Below are 17,378 nucleotides of genomic sequence, written 5' to 3' on the forward strand. Positions count from 1 at the left end.
GGGAGTTTCCTTGGGCATGTGGCCTGCATCCAATATAGGTGGACTTTCTGGCAAGGTTCTTGCTCACTCTGGATTCTGCAACTGATTCCTGTTTTGACTGGCCTATGGTCTTGGGACTTTAGCTGGCAGCTTATCTGCCGTCTTGCCTGCTGATCTTGGGATTCACTGGTTTCCACAGCATGTGAGCCAGAGCCCTGTCGTCTGGCCTTCTGATCTTGGGTTCACCAGCCCCTGCAGCTACATGAGTCAAGAGAAGTTTCTAGCCTGACCCAGGGACTTGGGACATTCCAGCCTCTACAACCATATGAGCCACTTCCTTGATGTAAATCTCTTTCTCTCTATATATGATTTACTGGTTTTGCTTCTCAAGAGAATGCAGCCTAAGACAGGAACATTCGTAGCTATGCTGGTTTTTCCTCATGCACATATATGTACATTTTATTCGGGAATTTAATAGGACATTTCTACATTTTATGCATAATTTTAGGTGTCATTTCAAAAAAGAAAAATGAATTTTTTATACAACTGTGATGCTGTCAGCTTGCAAATAATGAAGTATTTGTCTTCCAAAGGCTGATTTGGTAGATCAGGAATGTTTTCTCATAGAAGAAGTGTTCTAGATGTGATGGGTATGATTGCAGGTGAGCCCACAGTATGATCAATTAGAGGAGCTGACATAAAGGATGGAGGTCTACTACAGCTAAACTTTCTCACACTGGAATACCGCGTGGGATATGAAGTCTGAGTTACAGCTGCATATGCTGAAAAGACACATGGGATGGGGCCCCGATACTCTACAGCTACTTAAAAGAAGCTGTATACGTTCAGGTGAACATAATCAGGTCAGTCATTCGCCCATTTCTGTAAACTGGGGAATAAAAGTTCCCTGTCCATGCAAGGTGACCCTCTGAACTTTTGCTTCACTTCTACCTCTAAGAATAAGTCACTAGTAAATCCAGGGTATTTAAACTCACCTTTTTATCATGTCACAATTTCCAGTGCAAATTAAAGATAAAAATTATTACTTTTCATCACTTCTGCTCATAAGATTATTAAAATAACTATGTAATTTGGGACATACGGCTTTTGGTAAATGTATGGAAAGTTTTGTTTTCTTGATTTTGAAATTTTACTGTATTATATTAAAAGCAATGTAAGTTGAATGAACAAATCTGCTCAAAAATCAACTATATCATACGACTACCTTAATAAAGTACTAGTATATTCAGAAAAGCCTTTGTTCTGTTCCATCCCCTTCTTACTCACTAAAATTAAATTTATTCATGTGTCGGAATGTGCATTTAAGTTACAAGCTATTATTGGCATGTCATTAAGCTCTTATAACAGAGACTCTAAACTATAAAATGTTTTGGAAGTTTATGAATTTCATTTAAAAATAAACACTGAGTACTGTTAAAAAGGCACTAAGGACTCATAGCCAGCATTTTGCTTTTCAAGCCACAGGAATCACACTCTTAGTATATATAAAATTTCATAATGATAAATCCCAAGTCTACCTCCTTTCATTTTTCTTAAAAACTATGGCTGTAGCACATTTCAGTGAAGTGGCAATAAAGAGAAAGTGATAAGACAATATCCTTTATTATTATTCTTTAAAGATTATCATACATATGTATTTCTTAGCCAAATAAACATTTCAAAATAAACATTTGGTCAGTTCATATACTATTCTATGGGAACAGGATAAATAGGGACTGTCACCATCTCTGTTGACAATACATTGATCTCACATAAATTTGATTGAAGGTGGCTTGCCAACATGTCTCACTTTCCCCATCTGAGAGCACTCAGATAAGAAAAACACAGTGATGTTGAGCAGATAGACCTGGTGACACAATAGAACACAACTCACTGAAGAAGTGTAATTACAGTGATTACTTCAGAAAAGAGAGCAGATACACTGATGGGAAGAAGTAAACATTGCCACAATTACAGGAGCCCAGCTCCCTTTTGGTACAGATACAGATGTCCCAGACAATACCAGCCTAGAAATAAGACCACAGAAAGCTTTCTGACTTAACAACATAAAAGTACTAAAGGTCACAAAATGGCATGAGTCAATTTCCCAAAGTACTCGAACAAAGGTCCCTCTGTTTTGGGTGAATTCAGAACACCAAATAGATTAGTAAAATAGAGAAGTTCTACTTCCAAAATTAAAACTAAGTACAAACATCAGGAAAAGTTTGCCCCAGGGGAATGTAATCTGCAAATGCCTTTTAAAGCTGTTATTTTGATGGCTTTGAAAAATAAACAATGTGAGGTGTTTAGTTCTCAGGTAACAGCCTCATGAGACCAGTTATAGAGGCAAGGAGAGTTCATCTATGACATTAATTAGGCCTGTATAATCTACTGGCATCAAAACACCCAGCAGCTTTATAGTAATATGACAAAAGTAGGGGAAAACCTAACCTCTCACCAGTCCACTTTATTATAGAGACAGAAAGAAAAATGGAGCTTGAAAAAGGCCTCGGTGTTCACCGAGTGTAGCCCTTCATGCCATTTGTACAGAAACTGAGGCTCTAAGGGTTTCCAGCTTTGCCTCAGGACATACAACAAGTTAGTGAAAAAGTGGGGCTATCACCCAAAGTTCCTGACTCCCAGTTCTGTGTTTTCCACCATAACCCAATTATTATTAACACTTTCAGTAAACTTTATAAGAGGAAAAACTATTCATATAAATTTGTACTTTAAAAGTTAGCAAATACTTCAGAAGTCTTTGAAATCATTGTATTTGACTGTCACCAGTTCACTGAGGTGTATAGAAATATTTTTATGCAATGTGTATTAATGTCTATATTTGTAGATATGTAAAATGAAAGATGAAGAGACACACAAAGAAACACAGAGAGACTAAGAGAGAGAGAAAGAATGTGGGAAATAGAGAGTTCAAGAGACAGAGTGAGAAAGATTAGTGAGTACTAAACAGAAAGAGGCAGGGACAGATACGCAGACACACACACAACACATTCATGCAAGCACACAAACAAACATATATATAGGCAAATGCAGCAGGCAGAAAGAAAGCCAGCCAGTGAGGGCTTAAATGATTTGCCCAAGGTCAAAGAGCTGATACTTGTCAGAGCTGCACTTTAAGCCCAGTCTTGAAATCAAATTCCCCTGCTCCTTCCACAAACCTTAGGGAAGGCTTCGAATCATGAAAAGCAAAGGAGAATGAAAGGGTAACTGTTTTTGTTTTTCCTTGTTGTTGTTTTGTTTTTGCCTCATCCCTTTCCACTCCTCCACCACCTCAAACTGGGATGATTAGAGTGGACTGGGTGGAATCTTCATAATAGAATCCTCAGCAATGATTTTGTCTACCAACCAAAAAAAACCATTGCCATAGAGTTGACTCTGACTCACAGCGACCCTATAGGACAGGGTAGAACTGGCCCATAGGGTTTCCAAAGCTGTAAATCTTTATGGAAGCAGACTACCACACTTTCTCCCATGGAGCGGCTGGTAGGTTGGGACCGCCGACCTTTTGGTTGGCAGCCGAGCGATTTAACCACTGCGCCACGAGAGCTCCTGGCTTTGTCTAAATGGCTGAAAATCACTTTTCTTTTTAAACCATTAACTGAGCCCTGCCTTGGGAAATAAAATAGCACATCAAGGGAAACATTTTTTTTCTCCTGTCATTAGGGATTTAATGACCTTTACAACATAGGGTTCTTAACCTGGGATTCATAGATGCATTTGACTGTGTCTGTAAACCCCTTGATACTATGTGTACAATTCAGACCGTATGTGCATTTTTCTAGAACGAAAGTCCGTCAGATTCTCAGAGGTCTCTGACTCATAAATATTAAGTCACTGCTTTATAATATAAACTTGCAGGAATACTAATGACATATGTACTTTTTTCTGCACATCAAAAAATAATTACCTGAATAATCTGGGCAAAATTAACTCAGTTGAGAAAACCAATGGTAATCAATCTTCAGTGTTTCCACATCCTAAAACTTTTTGTTTTGAGTTTAACTGCAAAATATCTTCCCATTATTTTTACCCCAGCCACTTTTAATATAGAACTCTATGGAAAGGATCTGAGATAGTGAATTTCATTTTAAAATAACTATGACCTCATTTATAACTAACTGTTCAAAAATGTTTCAGATGGTTTGGTGCTAATGTCAAATTGATACTTTTTTTTTTAAATCCTATATAAAAATATGCTGCAATTAATTCCAGTCTATTTTTAATGGGCTCCTCTATTCATCAACATTGGAACAAGCTATGTTTTCAAGCTATACGAAAGACAGTCATCTCATATGCTGATACCTATAAAATTATTAGCCTTGTTTGCTTCCAAATTAGAGCAGATTATAAAGAAGAATCTCTTACCAGTACAGGAGTACTGTTAAAGCACAGCATTACTAGTTTCCAAAGACAGCCTCCAAGGATCCACACTTCCCTACCTTCTTATAGTCCCTCTCCCCCCCTCCCCCTCTGCCACCCCCCATGGTGAGTCAGGTCAAATCCTGTGTTTCCCTTTCTCGGGTAGAATTCACCAGAAGAAACACTGAGCCAGTTCTAGTCATAAGCCTTAAGAAGTCCTGGGAACTTCTCCTTTTGCACTTTTGGGATCCCTTATACCCTGGTGGCATAATGGTTAAGTGCTATGGCTGCTAGCCAAAAGGTTGGCAGTTCAGATCTGCCAGGCACCCCTTGGAAGCTCTATGGAGCAGTTCTACTCTGTCCTATAGGGTCGCTATGAGTCGGAATCAACTCAATGGCAATGGGTTTGTTCTTTTTTTTTTTTTTGGTTTTTAGCTGCTATGTAAGAAGTCTGTCACCCTGCTAAGGGGACTACATGGACAGGCCACGTGAAGGGACCACAGAGAGAGAAAGAGGCTCTGAGTCTAATGGAGAGATACAGAGGACCAGCTATTCATCATCCCAGCTGAACTCAGCCTTCCAGCAGTTCCAGTAAGGTAGCAGACAGAAGAGCGACCATAGTGGAATTCCAGCATAGATGATCCCAGTCATGACTATGGCCCCAGGCAATAGCACCTTTAAGAACTGCTCCTCTGGGCCCAGTCAACCCACAGGATCATGAGAAATAAGTTGTTATTGTTTTAATCTACAAAGTTTTGGGGTGATTTCTTAAGCAGCAATAAACAAAACTGATGCCAAGGGTAAAATGGCATCAGTACATCACGAGTTTACAAGAGAAAATTTAGAAGATGATAAAGTGGCTGAAGCTTATCCCTGTTGAGCATGAAAGAAAAACATGTATTAAGTACTAACTAATTTGCTCATCACTTATCTCATTAAACCTCATCGCTACACTGACAAAAAGAATTTGAATAACATTACTTCCCAAGGTTACATAACTAGAAAGTGGAAAAGCCAGAATTTGGAGACAGATTTTATTTCCCAGCCCAGATGTACTCATTCCATTATGCCAAGAAGGCTTTGGAGAGAGAAAGGAGGGAGGTGAAGGAAGGGGAGGGTAGCACAGAAAGAAAGTGGGGGTGGGGGGTGGGGCAGAGAAAGAGAGAGGGAGACAAAGTGAGAGAGAAAGTGAGAGGGAGGAGGGAGGGGAGGGGAAGGGAAAGAAGGGAGAGGAGAGGGGAGGGTAGAGACTGACACACAAAGAAAGAGGACTGAAATTTAATGATTTGTCATGAAAATCCTAAGCATACCTGTACTTTTTAAAAAATAGAATATATCCACTAAAAAAACCCATTGTCATTGAGTTGATTCTGACTCCTAGAGACCCTATAGGACAGAGTTGAACTGCCCCATGGGTTTTCCAAGGAGTGGCTGGTGGATTCGAACTGACCTCTTGGTTAGCAGCCAAGCTCTTAATAACTGCACCACCAGGGCTCGAAAAATAGAATATATGTGATGCTATTTAACCTGTTTTAATGACTAAGGAATAGTTACTGGAGCCCTTTCAACTGCTAACCGAAAGGTCGGCAGTTGGAACCCACAAACCTCTCTGCAGGAGAAAGATGCAGCAGTTTGCTTGCATAAAGATTACAGCCTTGGAAACCCTATGGGGCAGTTCTACTCTGACCTATAGGTCACTATGAGTTAGAATCAACTCCACAGCAGCGGGTTTGGTTTTAATAACTAAGCATCATTATTGGTATCCATATTGTAACTGGAAACCCTGGTGGTGTAGTGGTTAAGAGCTATGGCTGCTTACCAAAAGGTCAGCAGTTCGAATCCACCAGGCCCTCACTGGAAACAGTTCTACTCTTTCCATTAGAGTCACTATGAGTTAGAATTGACTCCACAGCAACGAGTTTGGTTTGGTTTATATTTTAACTGGAAACCCTGGTGAGGTAGTAGTTGTGTCACAGTTGCTGACCAAAAGGTGGGCAGTTTGAATTCACTAGGCGCTCCCTGGAAACTCTATGGGGAAGTTCTACTCTGTCCTATACGGTCACTGTGAGTCAGAATCGACTTGATGGCAAATGGATTTCTGGTTTTTTTTTTATATCATAACTGCAATGTGCTGGAATAGAGTTGTGCACTCAAAGACACTTAAGATTACTTGATTCTATACTAAATGATCTCAAAATGCTATACTTTTCATTCTAGTTTCTCTTTTGGATTTTTATACATTTTCTGTTCCTTCCTTGCTCTTATGCTGTGTCCTGTCTCTAGTAGGCATGGAACGACCATGCTTATATGATCTTCATGTAAAAACAAGTTCGTTTCTAAGTGAGAGAGAGCTTCAGGGACTTTCCTCTGAACAGAGTTCATGTGCAGAGTACATGTGGTTTCTAATATAAAGCTTGATGTTTGGGGTAGCAGATAAGTAAATCCTAGATGAGAAAAGCTATTAGTGCAGCTACTAAATCCCTATAAATTTATGACTTTATACAGGAACTAAAGGAATAGTTTCTGCTCTACAGATCTCTAAACTCTGTAATTTTCAAATTAGGCTCAGTGGGAACCCAAGGCTCTGTACCAAACTAACAAAAGATGTTTTAGAGATCCTGCAATTAAATATTTTCTGGCAAATGCTAAAGGTTTAAAACTATCCTTTTATTCCTTTTCTCCAATTTTTGTAGTTTGGGGGTTCTGTGTTTGATTTTGTTGGAAAAAAAAAATTCTACTGTTCGGATACTTTTGAAAATCAATGATTTGGGAGATACATTGAGGTTGAGGACAGGTGACAGGGCTGTGGGGTTGCCTGGCGAGGGTACCTTAAATATTCTGCCAACTTACATGTTGTATAAAAAAAAAAAAAAATGTTGTATATGGAATAAGAAATGTAACGCTTTCAAAAATGAGAGCTAACCTTTCCCAGAGAAAGTTTATATTGTTGATACTCTCCTGGTGGCCACTGTATGACTCAAACAGGCACAATACTGGCAGCATCTCTAAGCTCAATTTATTCTGTTTGGGAGATAAAAAAACTTCTGCTGGCAAGTCATTACCTTGTAGGCAAACATATTATGTACAACATTGGACCATGCTACTGTTAGCTTCAAGCCATTCGGTACGTTAGGGTTGCCCAAGAAGTTTCTAAAATGCCAATTTTAAAGGACTTAATTCTGACAAAACTTATACCCAGTAACAATTGCTTCTTCCAAAGTGAACTTAGGGTATTCACTGATCAAAATGTGTACAGCTATCCTTTAAGACAGCCACAATTACTGTTGTCATACCTCCAGTTAGGCAGCTCAAATTGCTTAAAACTTTGGTAATGACTACTTGGCTACGTCTGAATGAAGGTCATTCGCCCCTCCATTCACAGCTTATATAGTGCCTTTTGTACACATATCTGAGGGTCCCTTACAAAGAACACTAATCAAGACACAAAATCACATTGTAGCAAATAATCTTGTCATGAATTCCATTACACAGTAAAAGCTAAATAAAAAATAACAGCTTTTCTGCCTATATTTAAAAATTTACATCACTTAGTGTCAGGCAATTCAAAGAGAATGCCACAAGAGAGGAAGGTGACAGGAACAGATCCATTAACACACACACACAAACACACCAACACACCAAATAAAAATGCTAAGAATGAACCTAGAAAATTAGGACTTAGGGATGTGGTTTTCTACATAATTTAAACATAGTTAACAATAGAAATTACATAAAGTGACTACTATGGAGTTACTTACAAGCAAACATACCCAAGCTTAGGTAATAATGCAACAGCTCAATTTAAACATTTATACAGTCAGAATATTGGAGACTATGCTTAGATTACTTAGCATGTGTTCTGCTAAAGATTTTCATCTACTTTTGCTTAAGAAGAAAAGTAGGAATTATTCCCGCTCCCATCTCTCTGACCACGCAAACTTACTTGAATTTTCATAACTCTATTTTAGTCTTCGATTTCTCAAAAATATTCTGTATTTGCAGACTAACTTTCACTAGTTTCCCAGAAATATTCAATTTTAATACTATACCTGCTTTATACATATGAAAACTGGAAGTCGGAGAAAATTAATGACTTTAGGAAAACATACACTTAACTGTACACAGGAGCTGACCAATTACTATAGTTCAAAGAATTGATTTTGCCTTAAACCTAAATATTTTGATCAATTCTTTTTTCCTTCTTGCTATGGCCCACTCCTTTTATTGGTCTCTCACATGTAACTCAATTTCTGTATTATTTGAAGGGAGGTTCTTGAAAAACAGTACCTGGTTCATAGTAAGCTACTAAATACTGGATGATTAAATAAATTAATGATTTTGAAGAACTCATAAAGACCTAAACTCATTCAAACTGCATATTGTCTTATATGCCCTATCAATACCTTGTCCTCCCGCTTTAATAAATAAATATATGTGCCCTATGCCATTACACTCTCTTCTGTTCTGAAAAGCTTGAGGTGATGACTACTAACAGAAAATTGCAGATTTTCTGTTTATTCACTCCCATTCTTTTCATCACTAAGCATTTATTTTTGTCAAAAACATGCAGCATGGCGTAATAGTAATTAAGAGAGAAAGTCTAAAGATGGACTTCCTGAGTTTAAATTTCAGCCATATTACTTAATTATCATATGACCCCTTGACAATATAATTCATCTCTCTGGGCCTCAGTTTTCTCAGCTGTAGAGTGGTACCCACCTCACAGTACTGCTGTGAAGAATAAATGAGCAAATACATGTAACGAGCTTAGAACAATGACTGGCACATAATAAGCACTCAGTAACTACTATTTCTATCACATTCCAAGCCCCTGTGCTAAGAATTAAGAATGTAATGGTAAATAAAAACAGTCACGGTCTCCAGCCTTGTTAAACATTCAGTCTACTTCTTGAACTTTATGCTATTTTCTTCTATTAAATCATATTTTATATTATAAAGTTCTACCAGGTAATGAAAAAATTTTAAATACGGGAAAAATTTTTTTAAAGTACTTTGAATGTCAAACTGAGGGTAGCATTTTGCTTTATCCAAAGATGAAGCTTTATATTTTGTTGTTTCTTATTATGGGCAAAATTGTGGGACAATAACATTATCATTTTTTTCTAGAACCAAATTATGGCTTCAGTTTATTTTGTGATTTATTGATTACTTCCAGACATTAGCATTAATATTTTAAAATACTATTGCCAATGTTTTATATCAGAAAGTTATCTATTTTAAGCATATCATTTAAAATATTTACATGATCTTAATCTATTTGGGGGCAACCCCTTACCCTCATCAATGAATCTCTGTTTACAAGATGGAAGTCAGTAGAAAATAGATTTTATGCAACAGAAATTTACTTTATAGTTTTTTTTTTTTTTACTATTTATTTTAGGAACATCTTATTTTTATCCTTTTGTTTTTAAAGTAATAAAAGGGCAACAAGATATTTTTTAAGGCTGTTTTAAAAGTAACAAAAAGGCAACACTGTATGACAATAACTAATGTCATCTAAGTAATCCCTGGTTGTGGACTCCGGTTTGCAGAAATGTCTTGCCAAGCTGCAGCCAAGTGTCAACATGAATATAAAGATCTGAAAGCTACAGTGTCCTAGGTCTCATTTTGAACAGGTGAGGGTCTTGCCCTAAAAATAATCTTAAGAACTGGCAGGAGGGTAGAAAGCATAAGCTTTCCCATATAATTTCATTAACTGTTATTTATTTCCCCTTCCTGTATTTGATTTCATTCCATTAAAATGATCGTAAAGGGTGCAATACTGAATCCTGGATGGGGCATTGTGAAATATTTAGTATACTATATAATTATTTGTGTTTGAAAACAGAGTATGTTGGAATGATAAAAAGTATTTGTTAAATAAGTCATTTATAGGCAAGAACATCATTTATTTGGGTTTAATTTTGGTAGAGTACTTGGCACCAATCAAACTAAGAAAAGATATATTATTGATGAAGATGTTCACATGCTAATCAGGACTGCACTCATCCTCAAGACCATTAACGCTGGACTCTAGATAACTATTTGATTAGAGCAGTTGGAATTCTGACCCACTTTCAAGCTCGGCAATTTTAATTAGTGTGTAACTCAGTGTTTAATTTCTAAGTACCAAGTGGATCAGCAAGAAATGGATTAGAATTGCTTTTTAAAGAAGAATGGGAAAGGCAAGGAAATAAACCTCCATGATGTGCCAGGCTCTATGCTTAGTTATTCACACAGGTCCTCACATTTAATCATTTCAGTTAGAAAAGAAAAGAGCAAAGTGGAGATAAACTGTAATGGGTTTTCTTGCCTGAATGGGAAGTTGGGCCAGGTTGCCTCTAATGTAAACTTACCAGCTCTGTTATAAAGCTTTATGCTTAAACATATACTCTGTTACAAAAAAGTGTGTGTGTGTATAGTCAAGAGCCTTTTTCTACTTCTCTAAGAACTGGTTTCCAAGGTAGGAACTATGATATTTCAGGCCAGTGCTTGAAGTAGCCATGCTTGACCTTCTTTCAAGCTGAAGTAGCCAATGCTTGACAAACCATAAGATTTTTGGACACAGTTAGTAGCCCAAATGGCTGCTGGATATTCATTTAACAAACCTCATATATAGTAACATCATGATAAATGGAGAAAAGATTGAAGTTGTCAAGAATTTTATTTTATTTGGATCCGCAATCAACACCCATGGAAGCAGAAGTCAATAAATCAAACAATGTACTGCACTGGGCAACTCTGCTGCAAAAGACTTCTTTAAAGTGTTAAAAAGCAAAGATATCACTTTGCGGACTAAGGTGTGCCTGATCAAACCCATGGTGTTTTCAATCACCTCATATGCATGTGAAAGCTGGACAATGAATAAGGAGGACCCAAGAAGAATTGATACCTTTGAGTTACCATGTTGACAAAGAATATTGAACATACCATGGATTCCCAGAAGAACAAATAAATCTGTCTTGGAAGGAGTACAACCAGAATGCTCCCTAGAAATGAGGCTGGTGAGACTTCGTCTCACATACTTTGGACATGTTAACAGGAGGGACCAGTCACTAGAGAAGGACATCATGCTTGGTAAAGTAGAGGATCAGTGAAAAAAAGGAAGACCCTCAACAAGATGGGCTGGCACAGTGGCTGCAACAATGGGCTCAAGCATAACAACAATTGCGAGGATGGCACACGACCGGGCAGTGTTTCATTCTGTTGTACATACGGTCACTATGAGTCAGAACTGACTTGATGGCATCTAACAACAACAAAACCAAAACAAAACAATATATATATTAAGCACCTATCTTTGCCAGATGCCATAGATAAAGAGATAAATTTAATAACTCCAAAGACCTCATAGTCGAATTATGGAAACAGCAGCACAGAAATGATTATTAAATAATATGGTAAGAGCTAAAACAGGAAAAGATGCTAACAGCTATATTGCTTTATGATGAGTTTTCGGTTGATACTGTAAATATCATAATGCACAGTTCGGAAACATCATGCCTACCATCCTCTTCATGTTCCTAGCTCCCACTGTCAAATTTTACTTCCGGATTTTGTCACTACTCATATCTTCGTCACTAAAAAAGGAAACACATTTTTATAATTCATGACCAATGAATCCATTTTGGTATGTTATATTAAAAAGCCAGGATATATTCCAGGCTCCTTAAGGCTGAAGGTATCTCTCTCCCACATATACCCTGGTCTCTCAGTTAGAGACAAACATGTGTTTTAGCTCTAATGTTTTATAATGCCCCCTGTAAAGAAATATGCAGTACACTACACACACACACACACACACACACACTGACCCATTCACTCATTCTCTCTGTCTCTAAGATCTACATTTGCAAAGATGACTCCTACTCTAAACACCCCACAAAGCAGGGACAGTTCAGATCCTGCCAATGTGCCTGAGGCACTTACAGAGTAACTGGCCTGAGCTAGGGAGTTGTTCAGCGGTTCTTCAGTATCTTTTGTAACAACTCTTTTAACAATGTCAAATTAGACAAAGGTTAGGAACACTATTTTGAATCAAATGACTCACATTAGGAATGTGTGGGTTTCCTTTTGCAAATAATCAGAGATTTAATCAGTGTTAGCAACCAGATATGATACTAACCTATGGTTGTTCATGTACCAAAAAAGATCTTAAGATTACCTGTTCCCCCTTCTCCTCCCCCCGCCAGTTGCTGTCTCTTACCTTTAGAGATATGCAGAGATAATTTTGTATAAGTTTCTCCCTGCTGAAGCTGATAAATAGTCATTTCATACTTCTGTTGGATATTGAGGGAGCCTTGGAGGCACAGTGGTTAAGAGCTCAGCTGCTAACCGAAAGGTCAGCAATTCAAATCCACTAGCCACTCCGCTCCTTGGAAATCCTCTGGGGCAGTTTCCTATAGGGTTGCTGTGAGTCAGAATCAACTTGATAGCAATGGGCTTGGTTTTTTGTTTGTTTGTTTTTGGTTTTTGGGTATTGAGAGTTCTAAGTAGCCAGAAGCTTTAAGGTAAGCACTATGACATGTCACCCTAAGTCAGAACTGGATTAGACGTTTTTCTGGTTATAACAGTGGGCAAAACAGGAAAGCATTCCATAAAAGCATAAATATTGGAAGGCTAAAGCTGTGCTCAGAACATCTAGGTTCTAGAACTCTGTAGCCAAACAAATCAGAACTCACTTCTAGAGGGGGCTCATCAAGTCAAATTTCTGCTGTGCACCATGCCTGAGAAGATTAGATTGTCCCCACCTGCCCAATCAGAAAAACTGGGACACTAGATATGACATGAGAGCTTAGATTAGAAAGCTACTGAGGAGTCAGATGCTAAGCTATCAAATGATTAAAATTGCTTCTAACATGCATTATTTTTGTTTCATCAATAAGAAAGCAGGCACCTCTGTGTTACTTCACAGGGTAGGAATGCTTTCTGGAGTTTGAGAGTCAAGAGTTGCTTTTTAAAATAGCAATACTCTTATCATAGTAAAACTTGCCTGCTGAGTCAAAAGGGAAGTTGGCCTCATCTACCTTTAGAGCTCAGGAAGAATTTAAAATATAAAGATGCCTGGCATGATTCCAGCTGTTGGCTACTACAGATACTTTTAAATATCCAGTCTTTTATTGATCTGAAGGCATACAGATAAGCAGATATATAAATGGAAAACAGAAAGGACTCTGTCTTTAAAAGTCCAATAGATTGAAAGCAAACAATGAAATCCTGTGTTTTTCTTTTGTCCACAAGAAGGATCTGGCTTTACTGGACCCCACTCCAGGAGAAAGAAAACATAAATGAGTGTCAAGGTACATCTCATCCCTTATGATGATGAAGAGGGAGACGGTTCCAAAAAAGAAATAATATTTCCAAGAAGGACACTGAATCCAATGCTGATTTGATGTCAAATTCATCTTTATCCAAATCCCTATCATTTTTTATTCAGTTCAAACTGAAGCCATCATAGAATTGTTTTAGGAAACCTCCTTACTCTCAGCAAGTTTCATTACCAGGAATGATGCAATAGGTTCTTTAATAGTAAACGGCTATCCTGGATACATAAATATTGATAAATTCCAAGAGAAAATTTTGGCATAAAATATATAAAACGTTGTCAGGAAAGTCAAATCTTATTTGTATAATGTTGGGGCTATGCCAAGGATCAGAATGTCAGAGAGGGGTGCGTGTGTGTGTGTGTGTGTGTGTGTGTGTGTGTTTATAAGTGTTTGAATAGGGAGTTCTCTCAAGGTTGCCTGAGTGAAGTTAAAAATTCAAGAGGAATTCTATAGTAGTCACATAAGTCAAAAGGAGAAGTCTCTTGTGATTAAGACAACCCTGGTGGTGTAGTGGTTAAGTGCTACAGCTGCTAACTAAAAGGTGGCAGTTCGAATCCCCGAGGCGTTCCTTGGAGACTCTGTGGGACAGCTCTTCTCTGTCCTATAGGGTCCTACAAGTCAGAATCGATTCAACAGCAAACGGTTTTTTTTTTTTTTTGGTTAGGAGCCTCGGTGGTGCAGTGGCTAAGCGTTCAGCTGCTAATCAAAAGGTGGACAGCTTGAATCCACGAGCTGTTGCCTGAAAACCCTATGGGGCAGTTCTACCCTGTCCATAGGGTCACTATGAGTTGGAATTGACTCAGCAGCAATGGGTTTTCATTTTGTATGTAGCCGGCAGCAAATTCTTTCACTTGGTAGGACTATGGTGGTAAGACGACGGTAGATTCTTTTCTTACACATTTTAGTAGGTCATGTCAAATACTATATAAAATGATAATAATCTTTAATTCAATCAAAAGATTTGACAAATATGTAAAAGAAAGTACAATGCACCTGGTATTCAATTTAAGATTCTGAAAATATTAGATGTGTATGGTAATTTTGGGAGCCCTGGTGGTGCAGTGGTTAAGAGCTCAGGCTGCTAAGCAAAAGTTTGGCAGTTTGAATCCACCAGCCGCTCCTTAGAAGCCCTATGGGGTAGTTCTACTCTGTTCACAGGGTCCCTATGAGTCAGAATCAACTGGAGGCCAGTAGGTTTGGTTTTTTAAGGTAATTTTGTGATTTGGAAGTTTAAGAACAGAGTATACACTGCAACTAAAGCTCACTTTCCCAGGTTTAACATAAATTTACAAGTAGGGAGAAATGTAACAATACTATTTGCCTGTTCCAGGGGTTTCTTTTCAGATTGGCAACAAACTGCAGGAGCTACTAAAGGGAAAGAGGGAAGGAGAACTAGAAAACCATCAGCATCAGAACATTTTTTTTTTTTTTTTAATAAAAAATCCAGGTACTCTCTTTCTTGGGAAGAATAATTTGTCCTCTGGGGTACAGATACTACTGTGATAATCTTAGGGAGGCCATTGCTGATGGTAGGTACATTATTTGTTAAGAAGAAGAGGGACTCCTTAGGCATGTCACATAACCACTTGTGGGATGTCCATCTCCGTTAGGGAGAGAGAGAGCTGGGATCCAGTTGGTGGCTATTGATAGGCCTGGCCTTCAGGGCATATTGAGATTACTGCAGGCAGACCTTCCTGAGAAACATCTCCTCTTCCTTTCTCTCATTTGTCTTCTTGGTCTAGGAACAGAGAGATAAGAAGTGTATTCTTGAACATTCATCCAATTTCTTCCTGTGCCCACCATATAGCTGAAAGAGTAAGGAGTCAAAACAACGACACCAAATATACCCACAAACAAATCCTCCCCTCTTCCCAACCTGGTGGTGTAGTGGTTAAGTGTGTTCGGCGGCTAACCAAAAGGTCGGCAGTTCAAATCCATCAGCCACTCCTTAGAAATCCTATAAGGCAGTTCTACTCTGTTCTACAGGATCACTGTGGGCCAGAATCAATTCAATGGCAACAGGTTTTATATAAATTCATTAATTTCTTCTTTCCCTACTAATACCCGGGCATTCTATGGCAATTATGCAAAGTACCAGTAATAATAATCTGAGAAAGAAATGATAAACACACTCAACAAATTTGTTCTAACACCCAAATTAACTGCTTGGAAACAAAGAGAAACAAATGATGAAAATCAGGATAGATCCAACCAAGAAAAAATATATTCAGGAAGAACCTCTGGAAAAAAATTGGAATATATACTGTTCTATTGTCATAGAATATTATTTATTTCTTCTTATTATTATTCAATAATTGAGATGAACTATATTAACTCCAATTGCCAGTCTAAATTCCTAGGAAATTATGTCCTCAGGAAGACACAAAATATACTTTAAATTCATTGCCAAACACATTTCCATGTGTAAAATTGAACTAAAAACTCTTCGAAACTAGAAGATGCAATCCAGAAACTCATGAGCAGACAGAGCCACCAAAGAGCCTAGGGATGTACCTGGACTATCCCCAGATGTTGAATGACACTCAAACTGACCCAGTGAAAACCCATTTCCTGGGTTAGCCCGGGGCAGCATCTCAAGTGGCCTGGAATATTTTGGTTAATTTATGAAGGTATAGAAATCAGCTGGCTACTGAGAAAATGAAAAGCAGGCTGAGATTTAAAAAAAAAAAAAAAAATTTAGCATTTCTTACAATGATAATTAGATTGTGAGAATTTGTTGAGTAGCACACATCACATGAAACTTTTTTTTTTCTTCTTTTAAATTAGCAGAGATTGTCATTGAAACATCTGGTATGTCTAACAACTATGTATAGTGCTAAAGCCCAATTTTTGTCACATTATGAAAACACTAAGATGATAAATAAGCTTCAAAACTCATAACCGTGCAAAAAAAAATTACCAATAAAGGAGGCAGAATATGTAATACATTAAAAAAAATGATTAAGGGGAAAAATGACTTGTCCCGGTTTTGATCTTACTGCATAAAAAGAGCTAACTCCCTCTTTGGAGATTTATCACTTCTCTCAAAGCCTCTGGGCAGTCTGTTTCCGTAGTGCTACATTATTCCAAACTTCCGTAATAGTATTCAATGCAGCATAATGTAATATAGGCATGAAAGAATTGATACACCTGGAAAGAGTTGCTTCACTCTCTTCACTGATGGTATCTGATCTAATAGGCGGAGAAATGTGCTGAATTGTCATAGCATACATTTCAATGAGAAAAATGGCTACAGCATAGAAATATTTATGGAAGTGCTGACAACATATCAATTAATAATGCCTGCGAGATACAAAGGGAAAATATTCTACCCCTTACAAGTAGAGAAAGTGCTAAGTCAAGACAAGACTTAATTTCATGTAGCCCCCCATACTGCAACATAGCAAATAATTTCACCTCAGGTAGGCTAGTCAAACCTGACAGAGATTTTGCTCACAGCTGAAGAGTGAAAAAGAACAACAGGCAAAACCATGTGTATAGTGTGCTACCATCTACATAAAACAGAAAAGGAGAGAGAATATACATATATATAACCCAAACCTGTTGCCCTTGAGCCAAATCTGAATCATGGTGATCCCATGTGTTACAGAGCAGAACTGCTCTTTAGGGTTTTTTTTTTTTTAGCTGTAATCTTTACTTAAGCAGACTGCCAGGCCTTTCTTCCATGGTACCAGG

At 37.8% G+C, this 17,378-nt stretch overlaps 1 protein-coding gene across 5 annotated transcripts in view; it reads right to left on the reverse strand.

Moving 5' to 3' along the window:
- The window catches only part of FIGN (fidgetin, microtubule severing factor), a 138,105-nt gene that overhangs the window by 44,357 nt on the left and 76,370 nt on the right, over positions 1-17,378 (reverse strand). The window contains exon 3 of one of the 5 annotated variants that reach the window (XR_007517838.1): positions 4,480-15,420. The exons of the other annotated variants lie outside the window; for them this stretch is intronic. The gene's annotated coding sequence lies outside the window, so the exon portion shown is untranslated. Of the gene's footprint in view, positions 1-4,479; positions 15,421-17,378 lie in introns of those variants that run through there. 5 annotated transcript variants of the gene reach the window in all.

The sequence above is a fragment of the Elephas maximus genome, chromosome 6 (genome assembly GCF_024166365.1).
Source record: "Elephas maximus indicus isolate mEleMax1 chromosome 6, mEleMax1 primary haplotype, whole genome shotgun sequence".
Classification (NCBI taxonomy): Eukaryota; Metazoa; Chordata; class Mammalia; order Proboscidea; family Elephantidae; genus Elephas; species Elephas maximus.